General features: G+C 40.4%; 1 long non-coding RNA gene across 1 annotated transcript in view; it reads right to left on the bottom strand.

The window, feature by feature from the left end:
• The window catches only part of LOC122685593, a 46,147-nt gene extending 22,622 nt beyond the window's left edge, over nucleotides 1–23,525 (bottom strand). Inside the window, exon 1 of the long non-coding RNA XR_006338458.1 lies at nucleotides 23,192–23,525. This is a non-coding gene — a long non-coding RNA (uncharacterized LOC122685593). The remainder of the gene's footprint in view (nucleotides 1–23,191) is intronic.
• Nucleotides 23,526–26,150: the final 2,625 nt, after the last annotated feature.

The raw sequence follows: 26,150 nt of genomic DNA, 5'->3' as shown, positions 1-26,150 counted from the left end.
ATAGACAGAGTGCCTGATGAACTATGGATGGAGGTTCATGACATTGTACAGGAGACAGGAATCAAGACCATCCCCAAGAAAAAGAAATGCAAAAAAGCAAAATGGCTGTCAGAGGAGGCCTTACAAATAACTGTGAAAAGAAGGGAAGTGAAAAGCAAAGGAGAACAGGAAAGATATTCCCATTTGAATGCAGAGTTCCAAAGAATGGCAAGGAGAGATAAGAAAGCCTTCCTTAGTGATCAATGCAAAGAAATAGAGGAAAACAATAGAATGGGAAAGACTAGAGATCTCTTCATGAAAATTAGAGATACCAAGGGAACATTTCATGCAAAGATGGGCTCAATAAAAGACAGAAATGGTAGGGACCTAACAGAAGCAGAAGATATTGAGAAGAGGTGGCAAGAATACACAGAAGAACTGTACAAAAAAGATTTTCATGACTCAGATAATCATGATGGTGATTATCTCACCTACAGCTAGACCTCCTGGAATGTGAAGTCAAGTGGGCCTTAGGAAGCATCACTACGAACAAAGCTAGTGGAGGGGATGGAATTCCAGTTGAGCTATTTCAAATACTGAAAGATGATGCTATGAAAGTGCTGCACTCAATATGCCAGCAAATTTGGAAAACTCAGCAGTGGCCACAGGACTGGAAAAGGTCAATTTTCATTCCAATCCCAAAGAAAGGCAATCCCAAAGATTGCTCAAACTACTGCACAATTGCACTCATCTCACACGCTAGTAAAGTAATGCTTAAAGTTGCCTAAGCCAGGCTTCAGCAATACATGAATCGAGAACTCCCAGATGTTCAAGCTGGTTTTAGAAAAGCAGAGGAACCAGAGATCAAATTGCCAACATCCGCTGGATCACCAAAAAGCAAGAGAGTTCCAGAAAAACATATATTTCTGCTTTATTGACTATGCCAAAGCCTTTGACTGTGTGGATCACAATAAACTGTGGAAAATTCTGAAAGAGAGGGGAATACCAGACCACCTGAGCTGCTTCTTGAGAAACCTGTATGCAGGTCAGGAAGCAACAGTTAGAACTGGACATGGAACAACAGACTGGTTCCAAATAGGAAAAGGAGTATGTCAAGGCTGTATATTGTCACCCTGCTTATTTAACTTATATGCAGAGTATATCATGAGAAATGTTCGGCTGGAGGAAGCACAAGCTGGAATCAAGATTGCCAGGAGAAATATCAATAACCTCAGATATGCAGATGGCACCACCCTTATGGCAGAAAGTGAAGACGAACTAAAGAGCCTCTTGATGAAAGTGAGAGAGGAGAGTGAAAAAGTTGGCTTAAAGCTCAACATTCAGAAAACTAAGATCATGGCATCTGGTCCCATCATTTCATGGCAAATAGATGGGAAACAGTGGAAACAGTGGCTGAATACTTTTCTGGGCTCCAAAATCACTGCAGATGGTGACTGCAGCCATGAAATTAAAAGACGCTTACTCCTTGGAAGGAAAGTAATGACCAACCTACACAGCATATTAAAAAGCAGAGACATTACTTTGACAACAAAGGTCCATCTGGTCCAGGCTATGGCTTTTCCAGTGGTCATGTATGGATGTGAGAGTTGGACTATAAAGAAAGCTAAGCACAGAAGAATTGATGCCTTTGAACTGTGGTGTTGGAGAAGACTCTTGAGAGTCCCTTGGACTGCAAGGAGATCCAACCAGTCCATCCTAAAGGAGATCAGTCCTGGGTGTTCATTGGAAGGACTGATGTTGAAGCTGAAACTCCAATACTTTGGCCACCTGATGTGACGAGCTGACTCATTTGAAAAGACCCTGATGCTGGGAAAGATTGAGGACAGGAGGAGAAGGGGACGACAGAGGATGAGATGGTTGGAATGGCATCACCGACTCAATGGACATGGGTTTGGGTGGACCCTAGGAGTTGGTGATGGACCGGAAGGCCTGGTGTGCTGTGGTTCATGGGGTTGCAAAGAGTCGGATATGACTGAGGGACTGAACTGAACTGATATACCCAGGAGTGGAATTACTGGCTTGTATGGTAGTTCTATTTTTAGTTTTTTGAGAACCCTCCATGCTGTTCTCCACAATGACCACACAAATTTACATTCCCACCAACAGTGTATGAAGGCGCTCTTGTCTCTACATTCTTGCCAACATTTGTATTCTTTCTGATGGTAGTCATTCTGACAGGTGTGATGTCTCATTGTGGTTTTGATTTGAACTTCCCTGACTAGTCATGTTGAACATCATATGCCTTTTGGCCATGTGTATTTCCTCTTTGGAAATGTGTCTATTCAGTTCTTCTGCCCATTTTTAGATCGTTTAGATTTTAGGTTGTTAGCTTTTTTTTTGATATTGACTTGTACAAGCTGCTTATATATGTTGGATATTAATCCTTCTTGGTTATTTTCCAATATTTTCTCCCATTCAGTAGGTTGTTTTTTAGTTTTATTTATAGTTTCCTTTGCTGTGCAAAACTTAGGTCCCATTTGTTTATTTTTAATTAGATCCCATTTGCTTATTTTAGCTTTTGACTCTTACTTTAGGAGACAGATCCCCAAAAAAAATACTGCCATGATTTATGTCAAAGAAGTGTTCTACCTATGTCTTCCTTTAGGAGTTTCACAGTGTCTGGCCTTACATTTAGGTTTAATGCATTTTGAATTCTTGTATATGAAATTAGATAATGTTCCAATTTCATTCTTTTACATGTAACTGTCCAGTTTTCCCAGCTCCACTTTTTGAAGAGACTTTCATTTTTCCATTGTATATTCTTATTTCCTTTGTTATAGATTAATTGACCATAAGTTCATGTGCTTATTTCTGGGCTTTTTATCCTGTTCCATTGATCCATAGGCCTGTTTTCATGCCAGTACCACACTGGTTTGATTACTGTAGCTTTGTAGTATAGTCTAAAGTCAGGGAGCCTGATTCCTCCAGTTCTCATCTTTCTCAAGATTGTTTCAGCTATTTAAGATCTTTTGTTTCCATATAGATTTAAAAATTATTTGTTCTAGCTCTGTGAATAATGCCATTGGCATTTTTTTTAAAATTTTATTTATTTATTTTTTTGGTCATACATTGATATGAATCAGCCATAGATTTACACGTATTCCCCATCCCGATCCCCCCTCCCACCTCCCTCTCCACCCGATTCCTCTGGGTCTTCCCAGTGCACCAGGCCAGAGCACTTGTCTCATGCATCCCACCTGGGCTGGTGATCTGTTTCACCATAAATAGTATACATGCTGTTCTTTTGAAATATCCCACCCTCACATTCTCCCACAGAGTTCAAAAGTCTGTTCTGTATTTCTGTGTCTCTTTTTCCGTTTTGCATATAGGGTTATCGTTACCATCTTTCTAAATTCCATATATATGTGTTAGTATGCTGTAATGTTCTTTATCTTTCTGGCTTACTTCACTCTGTATAAGGGGCTCCAGTTTCATCCATCTCATTAGGACTGATTCAAATGAATTCTTTTTAACTGCTGAGTAATATTCCATGGTGTATATGTACCACAGCTTCCTTATCCATTCATCTGCTGATGGGCATCTAGGTTGCTTCCATGTCCTGGCTATTATAAACAGTGCTGCGATGAACATTGGGGTGCACGTGTCTCTTTCAGATCTGGTTTCCTCAGTGTGTATGCCCAGAAGTGGCATTGCTGGGTCAGATGGCAGTTCTATTTCCAGTTTTTTAAGAAATCTCCACACTGTTTTCCATAGCGGCTGTACTAGTTTGCATTCCCACCAGCAGTGTAAGAGGGTTCCCTTTTCTCCACACCCTCTCCAGCATTTATTGCTTGTAGACTTTTGGATAGCAGCCATCCTGACTGGCGTGTAATGGTACCTCATTGTGGTTTTGATTTGCATTTCTCTAATAATGAGTGATGTTGAGCATCTTTTCATGTGTTTGTTAGCCATCTGTATGTCTTCTTTGGAGAAATGTCTGTTTAGTTCTTTGGCCCATTTTTTGATTGGGTCATTTATTTTTCTGGAATTGAGCTGCAGGAGTTGCTTGTATATTTTTGAGATTAATCCTTTGTCTGTTTCTTCATTTGCTATTATTTTCTCCCAATCTGAGGGCTGTCTTTTCACCTTACTTATAGTTTCCTTTGTAGTGCAAAAGCTTTTAAGTTTCATTAGGTCCCATTTGTTTAGTTTTGCTTTTATTTCCAATATTCTGGGAGGTGGGTCATAGAGGATCTTGCTGTGATTTATGTCGGAGAGTGTTTTGCCTATGTTCTCCTCTAGGAGTTTTATAGTTTCTGGTCTTACATTTAGATCTTTAATCCATTTTGAGTTTATTTTTGATAGGAATTGCATTGAGTCTGTAGATTGCCTTGTGTATTATAGTAACTTTGACAGTATTCAAGAACATTGTATATCCATCTGTTTGTGTTGCCTTCACTTTCTTTCATTATAATTTTATAGATTTTGGAGTACAGCTCTTTTGCCTCCTAAGAAAGGGTTTATTCCTAGTTATTTTATTCTTTTTGATGTGGCTGTACCATATGACTTAAGTCAAAACTGGATGCTGATGCGATGAGGGGATTGATTGGAAAGGAGCATTTTCTGATAGAAATGTTTCTCCATGTCTTGATTGAGGTTGTCATAATACAGATGGCTCAGTGGTAAAGAATCCGTCTGCCATACTAGGGACACAGGTTTGATTCTGGATCAGGAAGACCCCTTGGAGAAGGAAATGGCAACCCTCTCCAGTATTCTTGCCTGGGAAATCCCATGGACAGAGGAGCCTGGTGGGGTACATTCCATGGGATTGTAAGAGTTGGACACAACTTAGCAACTAAACCACCACCATATTTCTGAAAACTCTTTGAGGTATGCACCAACATCGGTGCATTTAACTATATGTAAATCTCAAATAAAAGAAAAAGAAAACCAAAATTCTATGAAAATATGGGCACAAAATGTGACAATTCATAAGATGGGATGTTTAACCATTCACAATAAGAAATGAAATTAAAACTCCACTGAGCTCTATCATTTATCAGACTGGCAACACTTTAAAATCTTAATATTGTACTCTGACAGAAAGTATGTAGGAAATCAGTGAGTTATACATTGTTATGGTGAGGAATTTGGCAATATCTAGCAAAAGTACATAGGCATGTACCCTTTAAGCTAGCACTTTCCACTTCTAGCAATGTATCTAGCACTTTCATTTCTAGCAATGTATCTCTCTTCATTTGTTTAGGCTGCTATAACAAAGTACCACAGACTGGGTGGCTTATGAAGAAGAAAGATTTATGTCTATTTTCTCACAATTCTTAAGACTGGTCATCCAATATCACGGTGTCGGTATGGTTGAGTAAAGGTGGAAAATATTGGAAATGCCCTAAATGCCCAAATGTAGGAAACAGGCTAAACAAACTATGGTGCATAAGAATAATTGAATACTGTGCAGTTTTGAAAAATGAAAGATCTCTATAATATAGAGTGATTTCCAAGATATTTATATATATATGTATATATATTTTTTAATACATATGTATCTTATTGAAGTATAGTTACAATTTTTCATGTGCATAACAAGGTGACTCAGTTATACATACACATATATGTTACTTTTAAAATTATTTTCCATTATAGGTTATTACAAGATATTGACTATAGTTTCCTGTGCTATACAGTAAACTTTTGTTGCTTGTTGCATATCTATTTTTTGATTAGAAATCTAGCATTCTATTCATACTAAGTCAAGTAAATCAAAGTGTCATAAATTTTTTAGTTAGGCAAAAATTCATAAGTTTTCTAATATATATGTATTATACATATTTCAAGATATATTATCACATTAAAAAATAAAGTGTCAATAGACTCCTGATTTCATGTTCTGCATGCAAGGAGCTTGGAATCACCATTCCATCTTGATAAGTTATAAACATGAGTAGATTGAAAAGCCAACAATTCTACTTGAATCCCTAAGAGACGTGAGGACACAGGACAAAGTACTGCCACCAAACTCGGAAAGAGAGGTAAATACAGGCATCACAGCTTTCCCTGTGCAGACAGGCATGTGTGAAAACCAATGAGGGAGTCAATGCTGAGGTAGAAAACCTGACCTATAATTGATGAATTGCTGGAGGCTCAGTGGGATAATTCAGAGTTAAAACTCAGGGAGATCCAGTCATGGGGGACTCCCACAATACTGTGAGATTCACCCCCAGGAGCTTGACCAGGTTCCCACAGTAAGTATTAGAGAAAAAAATCCCCTTGAGCCTCCTGCAGGGTAAGAGAAAAGGAATCATTTAAAAATATACCAGAGCACTTTGCTCTTTTAGCCTGCTCTTCTATCAACTGCAGCATGCCAGGCTCCCCTGTTCATCACCGTTTCCCAGAGTTTACTCAAATTCACACTTATTGAGTCAGTGATAGCTATCTAACCATCTCATCCTCTGTCATTCCCTTCTCCTCCTGCCCTCAATCTTTCCCAGCATCAGGTTCTTTTCCAATGAGTCAGCACTTTGCAACAGGTGGCCAAAGTATTAGAGCTTCAGCTTCAGCATCAGTCCTTCTGATGAATATTCAGGGTTGATTTCCTTTAGGATTGACTGGTTTGAGCTCCTTGCTGTCCAAGGGGCTCTCAAGAGTCTTCTCCAGCACCACAATTTGAAAGCATCAATTCTTTGACATTCAGCCTTCCTTATGGTCCAACTCACATCTGTACATGACTACTTGGAAAACCACAGCTTTGATTATACAAATCTTTGTTGACAAAGTGATGCCTCTGTTTTTTAACTGTCTAGGTTTGTCAAAACTGCTGTCTAGGTTTGTCAAAGCTTTCCTTCTAAGAAGCAAGTGTCTTTGAATTTCATGGTGGCAGTCACTTTCTGCAGTGATTTTGGAGCCAAAGAAAATAAAATCTGTCACTGCTTCCACTTTTCCCCTTCTATTTGCCATGAAGTGATGGGACCAGATGCCATGATCTTAGCTTTTTGAACACTGAGTGTTAAGCCAGCTTTTTCTCTCCTCTTTAACCCTCGTTCAAAGGTTCTTCAGTTTCTCTTTACTTACCATCATTAGACTGCTATCATCTGCATATCTGAAGTTGTTTGATATGTCTCCTGGCAATCTTGATTCCAGCTTGTGATTCATCCAGCCTGGCATTTTGCATGATGTACTCTTCTTGTAAGTTAATTAAGCAGGGTGACAGCATACAGCCTTGACGTACTCCTTTCCCAATTTTGAACCAGTCAGTTGTTCCATGTAAGGTTCTGCTCTCAGGTGATATCAATTAACCAGAGTCTAGCTTCTCAGAGTTATCAGAGCCTAACTGACTCACTGGAAAAGACCCTGATGCTGGGAGGGATTGGGGGCAGGAGGAGAAGGGGGCGACAGAGGATGAGATGGCTGGATGGCATCATCGACCCGATGGGCATGAGTCTGAGTAAACTCCAGGAGTTGGTGATGGACAGGGAGGCCTGGCGTGCTGCGATTCATGGGGTTGCAAAGAGTCAGACACGACTGAGCAACTGAACTGAACTGAACTGAACTGACCTGGGGTGGGGAGGAAGAAGGGAAAATATCCAACTCCAGTAGTTCTATCCATTATATCCTACCTAATCAGAAGGGAAGCTGAGAAACTCTTGAAATTCACAATCCAGAGGCACAGGCTCACTGTAAGACTGAGATATAACCATAGGACTGTAGAACTCTTCTCTTCCCTACATCTTATCATCACTTTGTTGTTGTTGTTAGTTACTAAGTCATGGAGAAACAATGGAAAGAGTGAGAGGCTTAATTTTGGGGGGCTCCAAAATCACTGCAGATGGTGACTGCAGCCATGAAATTAAAAGACATTTGCTCTTTGGAGGAAAAGCTATGACCAACCTAGACAGTATATTAAAAAGCAAAGACATTACTTTGCCCAGAAAGGTCCACCTAGTCAAAGCTATCGTTTTTCTAGGAGTCACGTATGGATGTGTTGACCTATAAAGAAAGCTGAGCACAGAAGAATTGATGCTTTTGAACTCTGGTGTTGGAGAAGACTCTTGAGAGTCCCTTGGACCGCAAGAAGATCCAACCAGTCCATCCTAAAGGAAATCAGTCCTGGGTGTTCATTGGAAGGACTGATGTTGAAGCTGAAACTCCAATACTTTGGCCACCTGATGCAAAGAGCTGACTCATTAGAAAAGACCCTGATGCTTGGAAAGATTGAAGGCAGGAGGAGAAGGGGACAATAGAGGATGAGATGGTTGGATGTCATCACTGATCCAATGGACATGAGTTTGAGTAAGCTCCGGGAGTGGGTGATGGACAGGAGGCCTGGAGTGCTGCAGTCCATGGGGTCACAGAGTTGGACAGGACTGAGCAACTGAACTGAACTGAACTACCAAGTCATGTCTGACTTTTAGTGATCCCCATGGACTGTAGCCCACCAGGCTCCTCTGACCATGAGATTTCCCAGGCAAGTATACTGAAGGGGGGTGCCATTTTCTTCTCCAGGGGATCTTCCCAACCAGGGATCAAACCCACATCTCATGAATTGGCAGGTGGATTTTCTGTCACTGAGCCACCTGGGAAGCCCTATCATCACTTTACTAAAGGTTTATTTACAGCAATTCCTTTTACCTGGTACAGACTGTCCAGCTGTCAAACAAGTACAAGGCACATTGAAATCTAAACACAATTTGAAGAGACAGAGCAAGTGTTGGCACTAGACACAGCAGAGATGTGGGATTGATCAGATCAGGAATTTACAATTCTAAATTAAATTAAATAAAAATTTAATATGCTAAGGTCTCAATGGATAAAGGGGATAGCATGCAAGAACAGATGGACTCTGGAAGCAGAGAGATGGAAATCCTAAGAAAGAGCCAAAAATAAATACTAGAAAAAACCCCACTGTAACAGAAATGAAGAACGCCTTTGATGGGCTTAATAGTACATTGGACATAGCTGAGGAAAGAATCTCTGAACTAGAGGATATATGATATAATCCACAACAGTTGAAAAAGGGAATAAAGACTAGGCGAAAACAGAATATCTGAGAACTGTGGGAGAATTACAAAATAGGTAACGTGTAATGGGAATACTAGAAGAAGAAAAAACAGACTATTTTAAGCAAATGACTGGAAGTTCCTTAAGTTAATGTCAGACACCAAACCATAGATCTAAGAAGTTTAGAGAACACCTAACATGATAAGCACCACAAAGATTACATCTAGGCATATGATTTTCAAATTACAGAAAGTCAAAGATAGAGAAAATTATAACTCCAAAGAAGCTAGGTGAAAAAGATCTTATATACAGAAGAACAAAGATAAAAATTACGTCCACCTTTGCTTCAGTTGTACATCCAACTTGTACATACAGTATGCTACTTTTTAGTTAAAAATAGGAGAAATAAAAATACATATATTTGCTTATATGTATGGTTGAGTCCCTTTGCTCTTCACTTGCAACTATCACAACTTTGTTAAGTGGCTCTACCCCAATATAAGATAAAAAGTTAAAGAAATAAATGTATTTGCTTTTGCAAAAGAGAACACGGGGAGTATAACCAGAAACAAATGGGATTCTTACCTTCAAAGGGAAAGGGGTAAAAGGTATACAAGAGGGAGGGAAATTCTGAGAGTTTCGACATTTGGACTCATACTAATATATTGTATATTCAACAAATAAACTTAATCAATAAGCATGGAAGAAAAATATCCTAACAATGAATGTAAGCAGGAACAAGTGATCCCACCCGCATTTCAAATAAATAGCAATCACAATGAACCCATTATCCTCAGTCTTAAGGGGAAAAAAAGAATTGAGGACAAGTCTTTATCTTTGAAAAACTATTTTTAAAAGTATGGTATGAATATGGCAATTTTGAGACTCACATGATTGTCATGTAGCCTCAGAACGTGAGCAAACATATTGAGGTTATTGGGAGTCAAGATCTCTCTGTGAAATAAGGGAGATACAAATATGGAAGGTGAGGCAAGATAGGAGTAGCTGTAAGGTTGGATTAGAATAGAGGAAATTTATATAAACTCCTGGTATATACATATGTTGGACTGCACCCCCACAAGGTCGCTAGCAAGCCTTGTAGTTGCCCAGCCCTGAGACGGAAGAAAGAACTTGGAGTCAGTGACAGAGACACCCATGATTCAGTGAACAGGGCACGTTATATGTCAAAGGCAAAGGTCCTGGAGCGATAGGCCACTATGCGCAGTGGCCAAAGGCAGGCAGAACTTGCTCCTACTAATGGAGGAAGGGGACTACCATTTATAGGGGAAACTGACATCTGACTGGCTCACCAGTTACCAGGGGAACCAGTGGCTGGGGCTGGGGGAAAGCACTGTAGGCGGTTACTGAGGAAGCCCTGTAATTAAGAGCACTGGATAGTCATGTGGTTGAAGCTGGGTCTGGTTGAGCAGGGGATGTAGAGAGCAAGAGAACAGTCATCTTGAGTGGCCTATCCGAATGTGTGTCTGTCTTATCTATCTATCCTTAGAAGTGATGACACCACAGTTGCAGTGAACAAACCTTAATTACAGGTCCTGGTTTCTAAACATCATTTCCCACCAAAAGGAATCTAGGCAGTTTGGAGAAATGGCTGAATGGCTGAGTCCAGGTCTGGGACATAGAGGGTTCAAGATTAATCTGGAATACCTTGTGGTGACCGAAAGTAAGAAAATCAGAATAAAGTGATCCAGTCATGAACCCAAGACACCAGAGCCAGTATGAACTAAATTTGGGACGATTTAAGCACCAGTGGATTATAACCTATTGAATAAGCATTCTGAGGTCATGCTGATAACAAACAGCTCATTAGGCAAACATGGTAGATGGGAAAACTCTTAGTGAGACTAGAAATTGCTGTTTAGTCACTAAATTGTGCCTGACTCTTTTGTGAGCCTGCCAGGCTCCTCTGTCCATGGGATTTCCCAGGCAAGGATACCGGATGCTGTTTCCTTCTCCAGGGGATCTTCCTGACCTAGGGATCAAACCCGTGCCTCTGGTATTGGCAGGAGGATTCTTTACAATGAGCCCCTAGGGAAGCCCGAGAATAGAATGCGAACTAGTACATATTAAAAAGAACAGCAAGGCGTGACAGGCTCATATTGTACGGATGTCCAAGGATTATAACTAGCCTGAGTCTCTACCTTTCTGCTGGGACCAATCACAACCTCAGGTATCCTTCCACCAACACTCCAGCTCGCTCTCTGCTCCAACTATAAAACAAGGACACTTTCATTTTCACCCTCCAATCCCGACCAAGTGATTCTCATTTAAGTCAAGTGCGTGCCTCCAATGACACTAGTACTGACCTCTGATTTAACTTTGGAATCACTTGGAGAACTTGTGCCCCAAGAGTGTCTGAGCTCCTCCCTCAGATATCCCAATTTAATTGGTCTGGGGTGGGGTGAGGGAGTCAGCATTTTTAAAAAAAGCTTTCCAGGTGATTCTTTTGTGCAGCCAGGTTGAGAACTACAGGAATCAAAAACAATAGCGATTTCAGGATAGAAAACAAAGCACAAGAATTCATCTATATCCAAGGTCTTACCTCAGTACATAAAATATAAAAATGTCTGCCCTCTCCGGCTGTTTAGTTCCAGCCAGTTTGCTATGTGACTACGTCTGTTCTGGAAAGGAAGACAGAGGTTTGATCTTTACCCTCATGAGTCAGGGGAACTTCTGGTTCAGGGAGGACTAAATGCCTTTAGAATTAGATGCTCCTTTAAGCATTTTGCGGTGTTCCCACCTACTCCCTTTCAGAAAGGTCCATCATTGGGAATACCACAAAATGATTTTGAGGTCATCTTTCCATTTACTGGCAATGGCAAAACCACTTAAAAAAAAATAGGTGCATGAGTGAGGCAAGGAAAGGTAAAGGAAAGACAGCGCCCAAGTTACATTATCACCCTATCTTTGTTAGCTTGTTTGGTTTGGCTTGTGTATTCCTGATTTCCAGGTCACAATGTTCTCTTAACATTTTTACTGAGAGCACCGAGGGCATGGAAATTTCAGAGGGTTTTTTAATGACGCGGCTTTGATGCTGTGATTTTTAAAAATTCCCTGATATTAAATTGTAATCAGTATTAAATTGATGTCATAGGTAATGGAAAAACAATTTTATGGACCTTCAAACACAGTGTCTCTTCAACCCACACACAATCAAATTTAAAACCTCTAAAGTTAATCTTTGTGAACTGTTGTCAGAGTTGATTTGGTTGCCAGTGGGAGAAAAAAAAAAGGAAAACAACAATGTAACTGGTGAAAAGAGAGGATGCTTTCTGCCTCTGTGTAGTCAAAAGGTGAAATCTTGTCCTTTTACCACCAGTAACTATCAGTTAACTTCTTTCTAAATTTCTATCTTCATCCCTCCTCAGAACTGTTGGAGGGAGGTACATGAGAGTGAGCAATAGTGGAAGGGATTGTCACCTCAAAATGCTTCCCTCTATTTCGATATAAAATATGGGTAAGATCTAAAATAGCCTCATCATTTAAGAAGAGGCGTTAAGTGTTGAGGTTTGCCATGCATTCTGCAAATTACTTTTTCTGTCTGCAGACTCCCTTCTTAGTCTCTATACCTGTTCCCAGTTTGCATACTTTCCATTTCTTCTTTCCATATGGAGAAATTGTTCAGTCCTACTTTTACACTCCCTACTTTTCCCATGGGGTCTCCCTGGACCATTTCAGCTGTCATTGCTCCTGTAGTCACCTAAATATTTTGTAGAATGCACCCCAAAATTTAGAACAAATTTTGGGTTAGTGATTGAGGCTGCTTCATAGGCGTGTCTTCTTTTTCTAACAAAACATTAAGCTTTGTTAAACTTTGAGCTGCTTCCAGAAAGGAATAACTTTCTTCCTGAATCTCCCCCAGCATCTGAGGTGAAGACCATGGTTAATGAAGAACTAACTAATGAGAACTACAGAGATTTTGCATAATAAATTACACACATTATTTGAATGTGGTGTTTCCTCTTGGGAGCTTGATTAATACAAAATGATATCATACTTTAGGTGTAAAAAGGGATGTAGTCATTTTTAAAATGCTATGACTTTTTCTTTTGTGAAGCCAAGAATCCTTTTGTAAAATAGAAAGTCACTCTCTAATTTATCATTTAAATAACATCTATAATTTTTGAGTTTATCATGACTTTCTTCATTTTTATTTTTTATTGAAGTATAGTTGATTTACAATGTTTTAGGTGTATAGAAAGTTGGTTCAGTTTTACATATATATTCTTTTCAGATTATTTTCCATTATAGGTTATTATAAGATATTGAATATAGTCACCTGTGCTATGCAGTAGGTCCTTGTTGTTTGTCTATTTTATATATAGTAATGTGTATCCATTAATCCCAAATTCCAAATTTGTCCCACACCTTCTTTCCCCTTTGGTAATCATAAGTTTATTTTCGATGTCTGTGAATTTGTTTCTGTTTTGTAAATAAGTTCATTTGTATCATTTTTTTAGATCCCATGTATAAGTGCTATCATATGATATTTATTATCATGACATTTCTACATAGGAAAAATGAAAAATAGCAAAATCATAGAAAAGGATGAAGTTTTACAAATGGTAGTTTTCTGATACAGTCTGATCATAGGTCCAGATGTTTCTGGGTTTGGTGGTCAGTTTATGAGTCGTCCAGTCCTCAATTTCCCTCTGTTCCCAATCTCAGAGCTCATCTCTCTTCCACCCTTGGCTACCCCATCCTCCTCCCCAAGGACAGGGTTGCTGTTCAAGTTCTGAGTGGGTATTATGGACATCAGACTCTGGAACCCCTTTTGGTCTGAATGAATCACCACAGTTTCCACCCTTGGAGAATTTAAGTCCCTGGTGGTCTAGTTGCGTTCTGTTCTATGACCATTTATGGCATTGCTCTGCATGCTTCTTTAAATGATTCAAGTCTTCTGAAATTTCTTCCTTGAGTGTTTCCCAATTCATTCAAAACCTCAGAAGAGATTCTGGTCTGGGATGCTGAGTAACCATGTCTGCTTAACTAAGTATAATCCCCAAACTAATAGAAAAAATGGGTACTGTGTATGATTCAGAAATTTATGAAGATAAAAGAACATAAATTGTTCCAGTGGTCACAATTCTTAGATGATTACCATGACTTGCTTGCAAAATAGCTGGAACTGGGATTAGATCTCTGATCTGCAGCTGAATCAGACACTGAGGCAATCTCACAGAGAACCATGTGTCAATCTTAATGTTGCCCATACTTTCTCTGTAGCTTCCTAAGATTTTTTTTTTTACATATAAGCCTGCTGATCAGTCCTTTGCAGACTTCTATGTAATGAGTGAAGACCAAACAAGAAACTATTACCTGAGAGACTAAGGCTGTTGCTGATCTTCCTCCATGGTAGCTGAGATGGACAGAGCTACCAGCCATGAGACTGGTGCTTACCTTCAATGTGGGGGTTGGGAAGGCATGAGAGAGACTTAGGCATCAAGTGCTCCACTTTGTGCATTTGCAGTATCATCCAGTGACATTTTCTGACACTGAGATGGTCAGAGGCGAGGACACTGGGCCGTGGTGCTGGTGAGGAAAAGTGAACACATGACTGTCTCCCTTGACTCCATCAGAAAGCTATCTAGGGTCCCATGACATGACCAACTCTTGGGTTTGGGGCAGCTCCTTCCCATCTTTGGACTGCCCTAGCTACTGGGAAACATTTCCTTACACTTGATATTTGCATCTGTTGTATTCAAGTTTTCCTTTGGCATGTCTTCTTGAAACTTTTGTCCAGTATATTTGAGAAACTTTGAGGACATCCTGGTCTGCAGTTTGGTGGATAGAACTCAAAGGTGATGTGGGAAAAGGAGATCTTGCATAAGATTTGATAGCTTGGGAAAATAGAAGGATTATACCTTTTATAAATGGTCATAAATAGTTTATTTTGCTATGTAACCAACTTGATTTACTTATTTATGCCCCACCTCAATTTACAAATGATTTTACATCATTGAATTTACACCAGTAAGAGGTAAAAGTAAATGATAAAATAAAAATAGAAACAGAAACCCAGGGCCAAGGGTAAGGAAAATACAAATAAGCCACTCTTACAGGTAACAGAATTGCAAGGATAGGGCTTTGAGTTTAACCCTTGGTTCAAAAGGGTGAATATAACCAATTGATGGTTCTTTTAGGAGGAAGCAAAATAGTTCTTCAGCAGAAGCAAAGCTTTGTTTCATACTAAGATGAAGAGACTCACTCAAGGACTCTATATAGTGAAGGCTGAGTCATGTCATAATCAGTATCCTCAACAACAGTTCTAGAGAAAACAAGGAATTTTTTTTTTTTATGGTTGTTTCTCTAAGCAGCCTTTTTTTTTTTTTAAGTATATATACTCATTTATTTGGCTGCACCGGTGGCAGCATGCAGGATCTTCACTCTTTGTGGCTGTGTGTTGGAACCCTAGTTGTAGCATGTGGGTTTCAGGTCCCCCACCAGGGACAGAACTCAGGTCCCCTGTATTGAGAGAGTGGAGTCCCAGCCACCAGACCATCAGGAAAGCCCCTCTAAGTAGCATTTGATAAAAGCTACCACATTAATGTTAGCATTTGGTGAAGTCATTCTGAAAGGACCTAGACTTCACCAAATGCTTCATTATATAATCTTTTGGAGATCCTACTTGATTCAAAAATAGTATTCACAGCTTCTTATATTACTTTAAGAAAAAAACACTAAAAAAAAAAAACAACCACTTTGACAACAATACATGTATATACAATCACAGGCAAATCAAATAATCCTGAAACGTATAAAGAACTTCCCCACAACACCTCCTCTCCAGTTAGTACTATTCCCCAGAAGCAGTCACATTGCTCTTTACCTCTTTTGGAACTGATGGTTCTAATTTTAAATTACGCTTTAATCTCCTGATTTATCAATTTTAAAACTATATTAGCCCAGGGATTTATGTGAAATAAAAAGACTTTAACTTGTTTTTATTTCCTTCTGTTTCCTAAATGTGTTTATTGTATTTTTGTGTTTTATTCTGGTTCTTGCCTTTAGGACTGGACTTTGGTATATATATTCTACACAACAGCTATTAAATACACCCAAGGAGTTTTAGCACAGTTCCAATTCTATCTCATTCTCTTGCCCCTGATTCTATTTATTATATTGTTTTTACATTGTCAAGTTTTAGAATATTTTCACTATTTTTTAATCATATTTTTCTTAAGTTTTTTATATATGGTTTCTAAATGTTGAAACTGATGAATAATGATTAGTATATATTAAATTATATGTATGTGTGTACATATATTGTTGTTCAGTCGCTCAGTCTTGTCTGATTCTTTGTGGTCCCATGGACTGCAGCATGCCAAGCATCTCTGTCCTTCACTGTCTCCCTGAATTTGCTTATACTCATGTCCATTGAGTCAGTGATGCCATCCAACCATTTCATCCTCTGTCGTCCCCTTCTCCTCCTGCCCTCAATCTTCCCAGCATCGGGGTCTTTTCTAATGAGTCAGCTCTTTGCATCAGGTGGCCAAAGTATTGAAGTTTCAGCTTCAGCATCAGTCCTTCCAATGAATATTCAGGGTTGATTTCCTTTAGGATTGACTGGTTTGATCTCCTTGCTATCCAAGGGATTCTCAAGAGTCTTCTCCAGCTCCACAATTTGAAAAACTCTTACATTCACACATGACTAGTGGAAAAACCATTATATGTATTTCTGAAAGAAGCTAGACTTCATATATATATATATATATATATAAATAAAACTTCTTTATATATATATATATAAAACTTCTTTATATATATATATATAAAACTTCTTAGTTACAGATACATATATATATATATGTATAGCTAGTCAAAGCTATGGTTTTTCCAGCAGTCATGTATGGATGTGAGAGTTGGACTATAAAAAAAAGCTGAGTGCCGAAGAATTGATGCTTTTGAACTGTGGTGTTGGAGAAGACTCTTGAGAGTCCCTTGGACTGCAAGGAGATCCAACCAGTCCATCCTAAAGGAGATCAGTCCTGGGTGTTCATTGCAAAGACTGATGCTGAAGCTGAAACTCCAATACTTTGGCCACCTGATGCCAAGAACTGACTCATTTGAAAAGACCCTGATGCTGGGAAAGATTCAAGGCGGGAGGCGAAGGGGATGACAGAGGATGAGATGGTTGGATGGCATCACTGACTCAATGGACATGAGTTTGAGTAAACTCTGGGAGTTGGTGATGGACAGGGAGGTCTGGCGTGCTGCAGTCCATCGAGTGGCAAAGAGTCAGACACGACTGAGCGACTAAACTGAAGACTATATGTATGCATATATATATATATCTGAACTGAAGACTATTTATATAGTAATACATATAATATATATTTACATATACATTACATACAAATACACACATATATATGTACATATATACACACATATATATATATATGTATATATATTACTATGGTCTTCTGAGGCGTCACAGTGGTAAAGAATCCATCTGCCAATGCAGAAGATGCTGGAGACAGGGGGACATGGATCAATCCCTGGGTCAGGATGATCCTCTGAAGAAGTGCTTTTGCCTGGAAAATTCCACTGACAGAGGAGCCTGGTGGGTTATAGTCCATGGGGTCACAATGAGTTGGCTACAACTGAGTGACTACACACACAAAGATATATATCATGATATCACCATATATGTCACTTTGGAAGCGTGTTGTGTGATTAAACCCACAGGAAAAAAGATGTAAGCTTTTAAACAAGCGAACAAATAACATCTTCCCAATTGAGTTCCTTAAAGAAGATTAATTTAAGCACCAAGGTTAAATTGATTTTCTTTCTAGTTTTGGTCTTTTCTTAGCCTTACATGCATGCTATTCTTTCCTTTTTTCCTCAACTTTCATCCTCATTCTCAAGTCGACGGTCACAGTCTGAAGACTTACACAAGCTCCCTTCACTGCATCCGCTCACTCTCTGCATTTCCACTTACTTAAGGAGACTTTGCTCCCTACATGTCAGCTGAACTCTCCCTGCGCCTAGCCAAGCCCAGTTCCTCTCATTCTGCCTCCAATCCCGTCCTCTTTTGCAGATGTAAACACATTGCTCCAGCAATTCCCCTTTTCATTCCTGTTTCATCAACTTAATTTCCCCCTCTCAAAGAGGATGTTCTATTAACCTTCAAAGAGGATGTTCTATTTCATATCAACAAAACATGCTTTTCTGACCTCACTTTCCCCTCCAGCCACCCTCTATGCCTTCCTTACTTTTATCGTAAGAAAACTCTAAAGGCTTACTAATACTGTCATCAGTATCTTCCCGTGTTTCCACAGAACCACTCTAATCTAGAGCACTAATTACATTCATGTTGCCAAATCCGGCGGTCATTTTACTTGTCCTGTCAGCAGTTTTGATGACTCTCTTCCCTGAAACATGTTCTTTTTTTGGCCTCCAGGATGTGATACTCCCTTGAGTTTTTGCCTATTTCTGTGGTTGCGACTTCTCAGTTTTATTGCTCCTTTTGCCATCCTTCTGACCTCTGAACATTAGTACATCCTACAACCCAGTTCTTAGATCTTGTCCCTTTATCCATCTCTATTTGCTTTGGCTTTCTATAGCCTCATGCTTTAAAATAACACTTCTACCTTGATGATTCATATACACATATGTATATGTTTATGTCTCTCTCTCTATATATACATATACACACACACCTTGATGACTCATATATACATATGTATATGTGTGTGCATATATACATATATATACATATACACAAACATACACACTCACACACAGTATACAAATAGCTCTCTCTCTCTCGTATCCTTTCCTGAAGCCAGACTTGTTTATCCAACTTCCTTTTCTGTAAGTCTGCCTGGATATCTAATTTCAAACACAACATATCCAAAACTGAAATCTTGACCTTCCCCTCCACGTCTGCTTCTTTCAGCCTTCCTCATCTTAGGCAATGGCAGTTCTATCTTCTAGTTTCTCAAGTCACAAATGTTGCAGTGACTCTGAGTCCTGTTAGCATTACACCCACAATGTACCTAGAATATGAGCCCTGTTCACTCCCTCCTCTGGTACCATCCTGGTCTGACCTTCTCTCATACATCTCTTGCCTGAATTTATTTTCACCCAGTTTCCTTGAATTTTTTCTTCACCCCCTTCACATTTCTTTCCAGTACATCAACTCAAGGGATAGATCATGTCTCCTCTTCTGCCTGAAACTGTTCAGTAACTTCCTATTTCACTCTGAGTAAAAGCTGATGTTTACCAGTGGACTAACAGGTCCTATGTAGTCTGTCTCCTATTATCTCTCTTCCTTGTTGCTTCAGCTACAATGGCCTCCTCGGTGTTCCTGGAACATGACGAGCATGTTCTTGCCTCAGGGCCTTTGCACATGATGAACACTGCCCCATGCCCCCACTGGCATGTTCTACTGCAGATATCTGAAAGGCTAATCCCTTACCTTTTCCAGGTCTTGACTGAGATGTGACTTTCCCAGTGAAGCTGCCCTGATAACACTACTTAAACCTGCCAGTGCAGGGGACACGGGTTCGATCCTTGGTCTGGGAGGACTCTATGTATTGCAGAGTGGCTGGGCCTGAGCACCACAACTACTGATGCCTGAATACTCTAGAACCTGGGAGTCACAAGAGAAGCCACTGCAGTGAGAAGCCCACACACCACATTGAAGAGTAACCTCTGCAGCTAGAGAAAGCCCAAGCATAGCATCAAAGACCTAGTGCAGCCAAAAATAGTAAATAAAATTTAAAAAATACATATTTCACTTATTTATTTTGTTCCTTATCTGTTTTGTTTCCCTCTTACTAGAATATGGGCTCCATGTCTTTTCTATTTATTGCTGCAGGAAATTCTTATTTGTTGAGGCAATTTGACTTTCTTTATATCCTTGGTTAATTGATTATTTTAGAGTATGTATCTAGGTTTATGTCTTGAAATCCCCTTCTCTTCCACTTGGCATATTTGATGACCATTTTTCGTCTCTAGCTCAGAGAAGTTTTCTTCTGCCTTTTCTTTTCTTTCCTTATTCTCTTCCTTCTGTATAGTTCCTGCCATCTCTGTCTCAAACACCTTTTGGTCATGTGCTGTGTCTTTTAACTTTTCTTTCATATTTTCCATTGCTTTGAATTTCCTCTCTTTTGGGGGACTGCCTTGATTTATCTTTCAGCTCACCAACTTCAGTTGTGTGTATTTTATCATGCAGTTCCTTGCCTTTTTGCAAATATATTTTTAATTAACATAAATATCTTTCTTGTTCTCTAATTGCTGTCTTTTACACAGCAGTTTGTTATGATGAAAATAACATTCTCCAATGTTTCTGAAGATGCTAATTCAGATTTTTGAAAAGACCTCTTCTATTGTTATCCCACATTTGGCTATTTTATAATTTCATTTTAGACTCTCATTTTAATGCTGTTTGTTTTCCTTAGCATTCCTGATAAGCTATTATAGTCCGCTCTTATTTGCAAGAAATGGCTGAAATGCATTTCCTCTGAAATTCAATTGATTAGGTTTTATCAAAAACCTATTAGGTGTTATCAAAACACATTGATTTTTATCTAGTTATAAATAAATGCATACCTAGTATATAAAATATATAAATTACAGAAAAATAAAGGAAGGAAAAAGTCATGCATAAGTCATTATCTATAAATAACCACTGATAAACATTTTTGTGTATTTTCTTCCTCACATTTTCTAATACACACACACACACATACATAACTACTTCTTGCTATTTAAGAAACACCAGCACACTTTGGGGAAAACAAAGTCTCTGCTGTCATGAAGATTATAGTCTAGTAGCAGGAAAAGATAGAACTGAAACAATCCCAGAGATTAGAGCATAATTACAAATTGCTATAATCCAGAAAGAAGAAAGAGATGGCTCTCTGATTTCATAAAAACAAAAGAAAACTAAGCTGAACCGAGATGACAGGAATGCCTTCCTTCAGTACTCGATTATGTCCTGAGTAGGATTTAACTAGGTGAAGAGAGGAAGAAGGTAATTTGAGACAAGAGAAATATGGATGTATATATCCATCCCCGAGGCAGGAGAGAAAAGTGGCTTTAAGGAAAGAGAAAGAAGCCAGAGGCTGGCATGTGGGAATGAAGGAGAGGATGGGATAGAGGGGCCTGGAAAGGCAATAAGAAGTGAGATAGTGTCCAGTCTGCTGGCTGCATTTAAGATTTTTGTCTTTATCTTAAAAGCATTTGCAGGACTTAAACAGGAAGACTGCTGTGATTTGCTTTAAGCTTTGAAAGGGTTACTCTGACTGCAATGGAGAGAACCCATCAGAGAGACTGTTAGGACACAAGTTAGGGGATTATTACAGTCATCCAGGTGAGACAGGATAATATCTTAAACTGCTGTGGTGACACAGAAGTGGGGAGAAGCACTTAGAGGGAAATGTCAAGGATGCCTCTGGGATTTCTAACACAGCTAGATGGATAGGGTGTTCTACACCACAGGGAATATCACCATGTTTCTGGAGCTTTTGAGTTCTGGGTTTCCCTGATGGCTCAGACGGTAAAGAATCTGCCTGCAAGGCAGGAGACCCAGGTTCAATCCCTGGGTTGGGAAAATCCCCTGGAGAAGGGGATGGCAACCCACTCCAGTATTCTTGCCTGGAAAATTCCATGGACAGAGGAGCCTGGTGGGCTATCTGAGTCAGACACGACTGAGCGGCTAACACTTTGAGTTCTGCAAGAATTGCACACGTTAGATTTGCAGAACCTTTGCGACGGTCAAGTGAAGACAGTTGATTCCTCATGTTTAAAGCTCAAAGAGGCCTGCCTGAGCTGGATGGACGATACACACTGGAGACTCATAGGCCAGAAGATGGGAAGTGAAGCTGTGGCCTGGGGAACCACTTAACGTATGGGGCCTCTTCCAGAAAAGATGGCACTGGCTTATAATGCATCAATTGTGCAAGACTGCCTGTTTCCTCATGTCTTTCTAATTTGCATTACTAAATTAATCTTTTCCAAACCTGTTCTTATCCTTGTTACTTTGGCCTGAATTTTTAAGTGAGGTTAAACATCTGTGTCTGCATTTATTGCAAGAATTCCCCCCCCCCCCACCATAACTCTGAAATGTGAAAGTATATTATTCTGGAGAGGAAGTCTATAGATTCATCAGTTCTCAAACCGACTGTGAAATCATTCAGAACCACCAATGGGGAGTTGTTCTGAACAAGGAAGTTTACTCTTCCACTGGTCAGCCCTGCAAATATTTAATCACTCTGTTCACTGTCCTTTAAAGCCATCTCTCCCACAGAGTAACCCATCCTCATGCATTAACCCTTTGAGTTTCTGTCTTCTTAAACTGAGCCAGAGTCATCCTGCTGTGGCTCTGGGATCACCCGTGCAGCCCTGGACACGTCAGGCATATTCTACATTCCCCTTTACTCCCTTCTAATGTGCAGAGTCTTCCTGCTTCTAATATTTTTTGTTTCGCAAAACAAAGAAGATCTGGTGATGCTTTTATTCCACTGTGACTGAAACTCATTCCCTCTAATCTGCTAATTTCTAGAGATTCAGCTGCTCAGATATTGCTTTCTAATCACAGAAAGCAATGCCAGTAAACGTGTCGAGGGTGGGGGTGGGAGTTGAGGATGCCAAGGTGCCCATCCAAGGCTGGCTGCTTCTCTCTGCTCTCCAGGAAGTACAGCTTCATCAGTGAAAAGCATTCCTGCGGCTGTCACTAGGGGGAGTGTGAGTCAAATGTTTCACTTGGAAAATGCCAGAAAGGGAGGCAGGGTGGGGGCGGGGGCGATGGTTTGGAATGCTGGGACAGAGAAAACACTGAAAAGTTAGGAAGGAATTTGTGGGGCTGTGTCCTTCCTGGCTGTTGCACGAAGTGTGGGTCTGGACCCGCTGGAAGCAGAGCCTTTGGTGCAGGATTCATCTGCAGCCAGGAACTCTAGGCAGAACTGAGGGAGAATGCCAGGGAGGGGAGGGAGAAGCCACATTCTTGACTCTTCCAGGCACAGGGAGGGACGTAGGGTTGGTAGGATTCCTGCACACACTTTCGAATGTAGGTGCGGGCCTCTTTGATCTTGCAGCATGATCAGTGAAGGGAGATCCTTCAAAACATGAGCTCAGGCACCATGACATCAGATGGGAAATAAACATTTAGTGAGTCCTGCTTGGTATAATCCGCTGTTCTGAGAACAACAGAAGGGAGAGAGAAAGGAAAAGAAACAAAACAGGAAAAAGATACAATCTTTGGACTTACCTTTTAAATCTTCTTTGGGAATTTGCAATGTTTTCATTTCCACCCTTGTCTCACTTCATCAATACCTCCTTTACATTTTTCATCCTTTTGTTACCATGTCTGTATTCGAAAACAAGCTCAACTCTGTTTCCCCATTGAAGCGAGACTTTTCTGGATCTGACACTGCTCCTTGACCCCCATCCTGACCTATTGCTGTCCCCTTCCACAACCAGACTTGTTGAAAGTGGTCTCCTGTCTGTCACTGCTCATTCATCCAGTCGTCAACTACACTTTGGGTTCTGCCCACAACACTCCATGAAACTCTTTGGGCCAAGGTCCTGGAAGATGACTTTCACTGGAAACGATCCCTGCTAGCCCCACCTCCAGCAACCCAGTTCCCTTCTGCACAGTCATGGGGAGGAATGTATTCTGTGTTATTCCAGAGATACTGCTGCTGCTGCTGCTGCTAAGTCGCTTCAGTCGTGTCTGACTCTGCGCGACTCCATAGATGGCAGCCCACCAGGCTCCGCCGTCTCTGGGATTCTCCAGGCAAGAACACTGGAGTGGGCTGCCATTTGCTTCTCCAATGCATGAAAATGAAAAGTGAAAGTGAAGTTGCTCAGTCGTGTCCGACTCTTCGCGACCCCATAGACTGCAGCCTACCAGACTCTTCCATCCATGGGATTTTCCAGGCAAGAGTACTGGAGTGGGGTGCCATTGCCTTCTCCGAGAGATACTGCATACATATACAATTGAACATTTTAATGTATCTTTTAATATCCACTTTTACAAAAAAGAAACACTGTTTTGTACTTCCTTTTAAAATATGCAATGTATCTTAGTAACCTTTCTGTATAAGGAAGACATTTAATGTTTCAAAGGGTCAGGTTTCCATCATATTGAGGTAATAAAATATATTTAGCCAGCCTGTTTTTAAGGGACACTAGGAGTGTTTGATATTCTGCTATGACAAACAATGCTTCAGTGAATGAATACAAATATGTCACTCCATACTGCTGTAAGAGTAACTTCGAGATGGCTTCTGAGAACTGGAATTGCTGGGTTCAGGGCAGATGTGTTTGTAAATTTAATCTATGTTGCCAAGTTGTTATTACTCCTGCCAGAAAAACGGGTCAAATACCCCTTTCTCTACCCTGCTTAAACTTCTTGTTTATCTGATAGGTGAAAAGCAGCCTCTCTGAGTTTTAAATGAGCATCTCTTCTTATGTTTAAGAGCCATGGCAGGGGACCTCCCTGGTGGTCCAGGGGCTGAGACTCCATGCTGTCAGTACAGGGGGCCTGAGTTCGATCCCTGGTCAGGGAGCTAGGTCCCATATGCTGCAACTAAGACTCAGCACAGCCCAATAAATAAATAAATAAATACATAAATATTAAAAAAGAGCCATTGCAGATTGACTATTTTCTAACTATGAATCTTCATGTAACACATTCTAGATATTTCTGATAATTCCCATCACCTTTGAGATAAAGCGAAACTCCTAAGATGGCCTTTCTTCTCCCTACAGCCTGGTTTGTAATTGCACCTTCTTCCCACCCTCAGCCCTGCAGGCTTACTGAGTGGCTTTCTGTCTTGGAACACTACTCTCTTGCCTCTGTCTGCAGTGTCCTCCACCCCAGGTCACGTGCGGTCAACTATTTGTCACCTTAGGGAAGGCCTCCGTGATTTCTACCTCCAAACGCCCTGCCCTTCGATCTATTAGGTCCTTGTGATTTCTCTGTCTCTAGGACCACTCTTGACAGGATGTTGGTCGTCAATAAATATTTGTTGAATGGATGAGAGGCTGAATAGCCCTACAACTAAACGGATTTCGTAAGCAGGATCTCCAAGCAGGATTTCAGCTGCCAAAGGAAAATTTCTAGATGTACTTATTCTATTGCTATCCATGCATTTCCCCCCCCCTCTCTCTTTTTCTTTTTTTCCCCCCTTGACTTAAAACACAACCATGGAAACAAATGCCTCTCAGAGTCCATGAATTTCAAAGTCATTTTGCTTAGCGATGTGATGGTTCAAGGGAAGTATGTTCTTTGCGGTGGCTTTTATTAAAGAAAAGATCAAATTTTTGAGACACCGTATAGGTTTAACTTTCTCTTAAGGGGAATGGAAAATAGTTGGCTCTTCATTAGTAGGAGCCACTACTGCCGGGTGGGTTTGACCTGAACATGAATGCTCAGGTCACTCTTCAGTGAAGAGGTGTTTCCATGCTCCAGTTCGGCTCCAAGTAGAACTGGCCCCTGCACCGTTCTTTAGAAAGCATGTCTGCTGGTACAGAGAAGGCAACCATCCCAGGGCTGAGCAAGCCTCATTACTGATCGAATCAATCCTCTGAAAAGCATTTTGATACTTAAAAAATTAGCTTTGTTTTTCTGGAACGTCGACATATATAGAACTCTTGAAAACCACTGACTATACATTGGGTTTTACTGATGTGCTATTTCTGAATCCTGCTGGGTTTTTACCACCCCCAGCGTGTTTCTTCAGAATTCACATATGTGGTATTGACCATCCCCTTGGGACTCTAAACGAGCGAGTGCTGTAAGTGGACAGCGGCATCTTGACCCACGCTGCGGGCAGAGGCCAGGGGAGGAGAGGCATAATTGCGGTGGTCTGGGAGACACAGGCTGTCTCCTGTGGAAGGGCCGTGGCCATCACTTAGAAATGGCATGTCTCCAGAGGTGCAACAGTGTCAAGCACAAGGCTGAATGTACTTCCAGAGCGATGTGGGAGAATAAAGGGTTACTCCAGCCTGGGCCAGGGATGCTGTGTTTTCCTTGGAGGGCTTTACTTTTTTTTTAATTAATTTTTTTTTTTTTTAAATATTCTGGCTGTGCCACATGGCATGTTAGATCTTAGTTCCCTGACCAGGGATTGAAACTGCATCCCTTGCATTGGAAGTGTGGTGTCTTAACCACTGGACTGCCAGGGAAGTTGGGTTTTACTTCTCTGGGCTCCTGGTGATTG

The sequence above is a fragment of the Cervus elaphus genome, chromosome 28, assembly GCF_910594005.1.
Source record: "Cervus elaphus chromosome 28, mCerEla1.1, whole genome shotgun sequence".
Taxonomy (NCBI): domain Eukaryota; kingdom Metazoa; phylum Chordata; class Mammalia; order Artiodactyla; family Cervidae; genus Cervus; species Cervus elaphus.
This window is presented reverse-complemented; position numbering and strand designations above follow the sequence as displayed.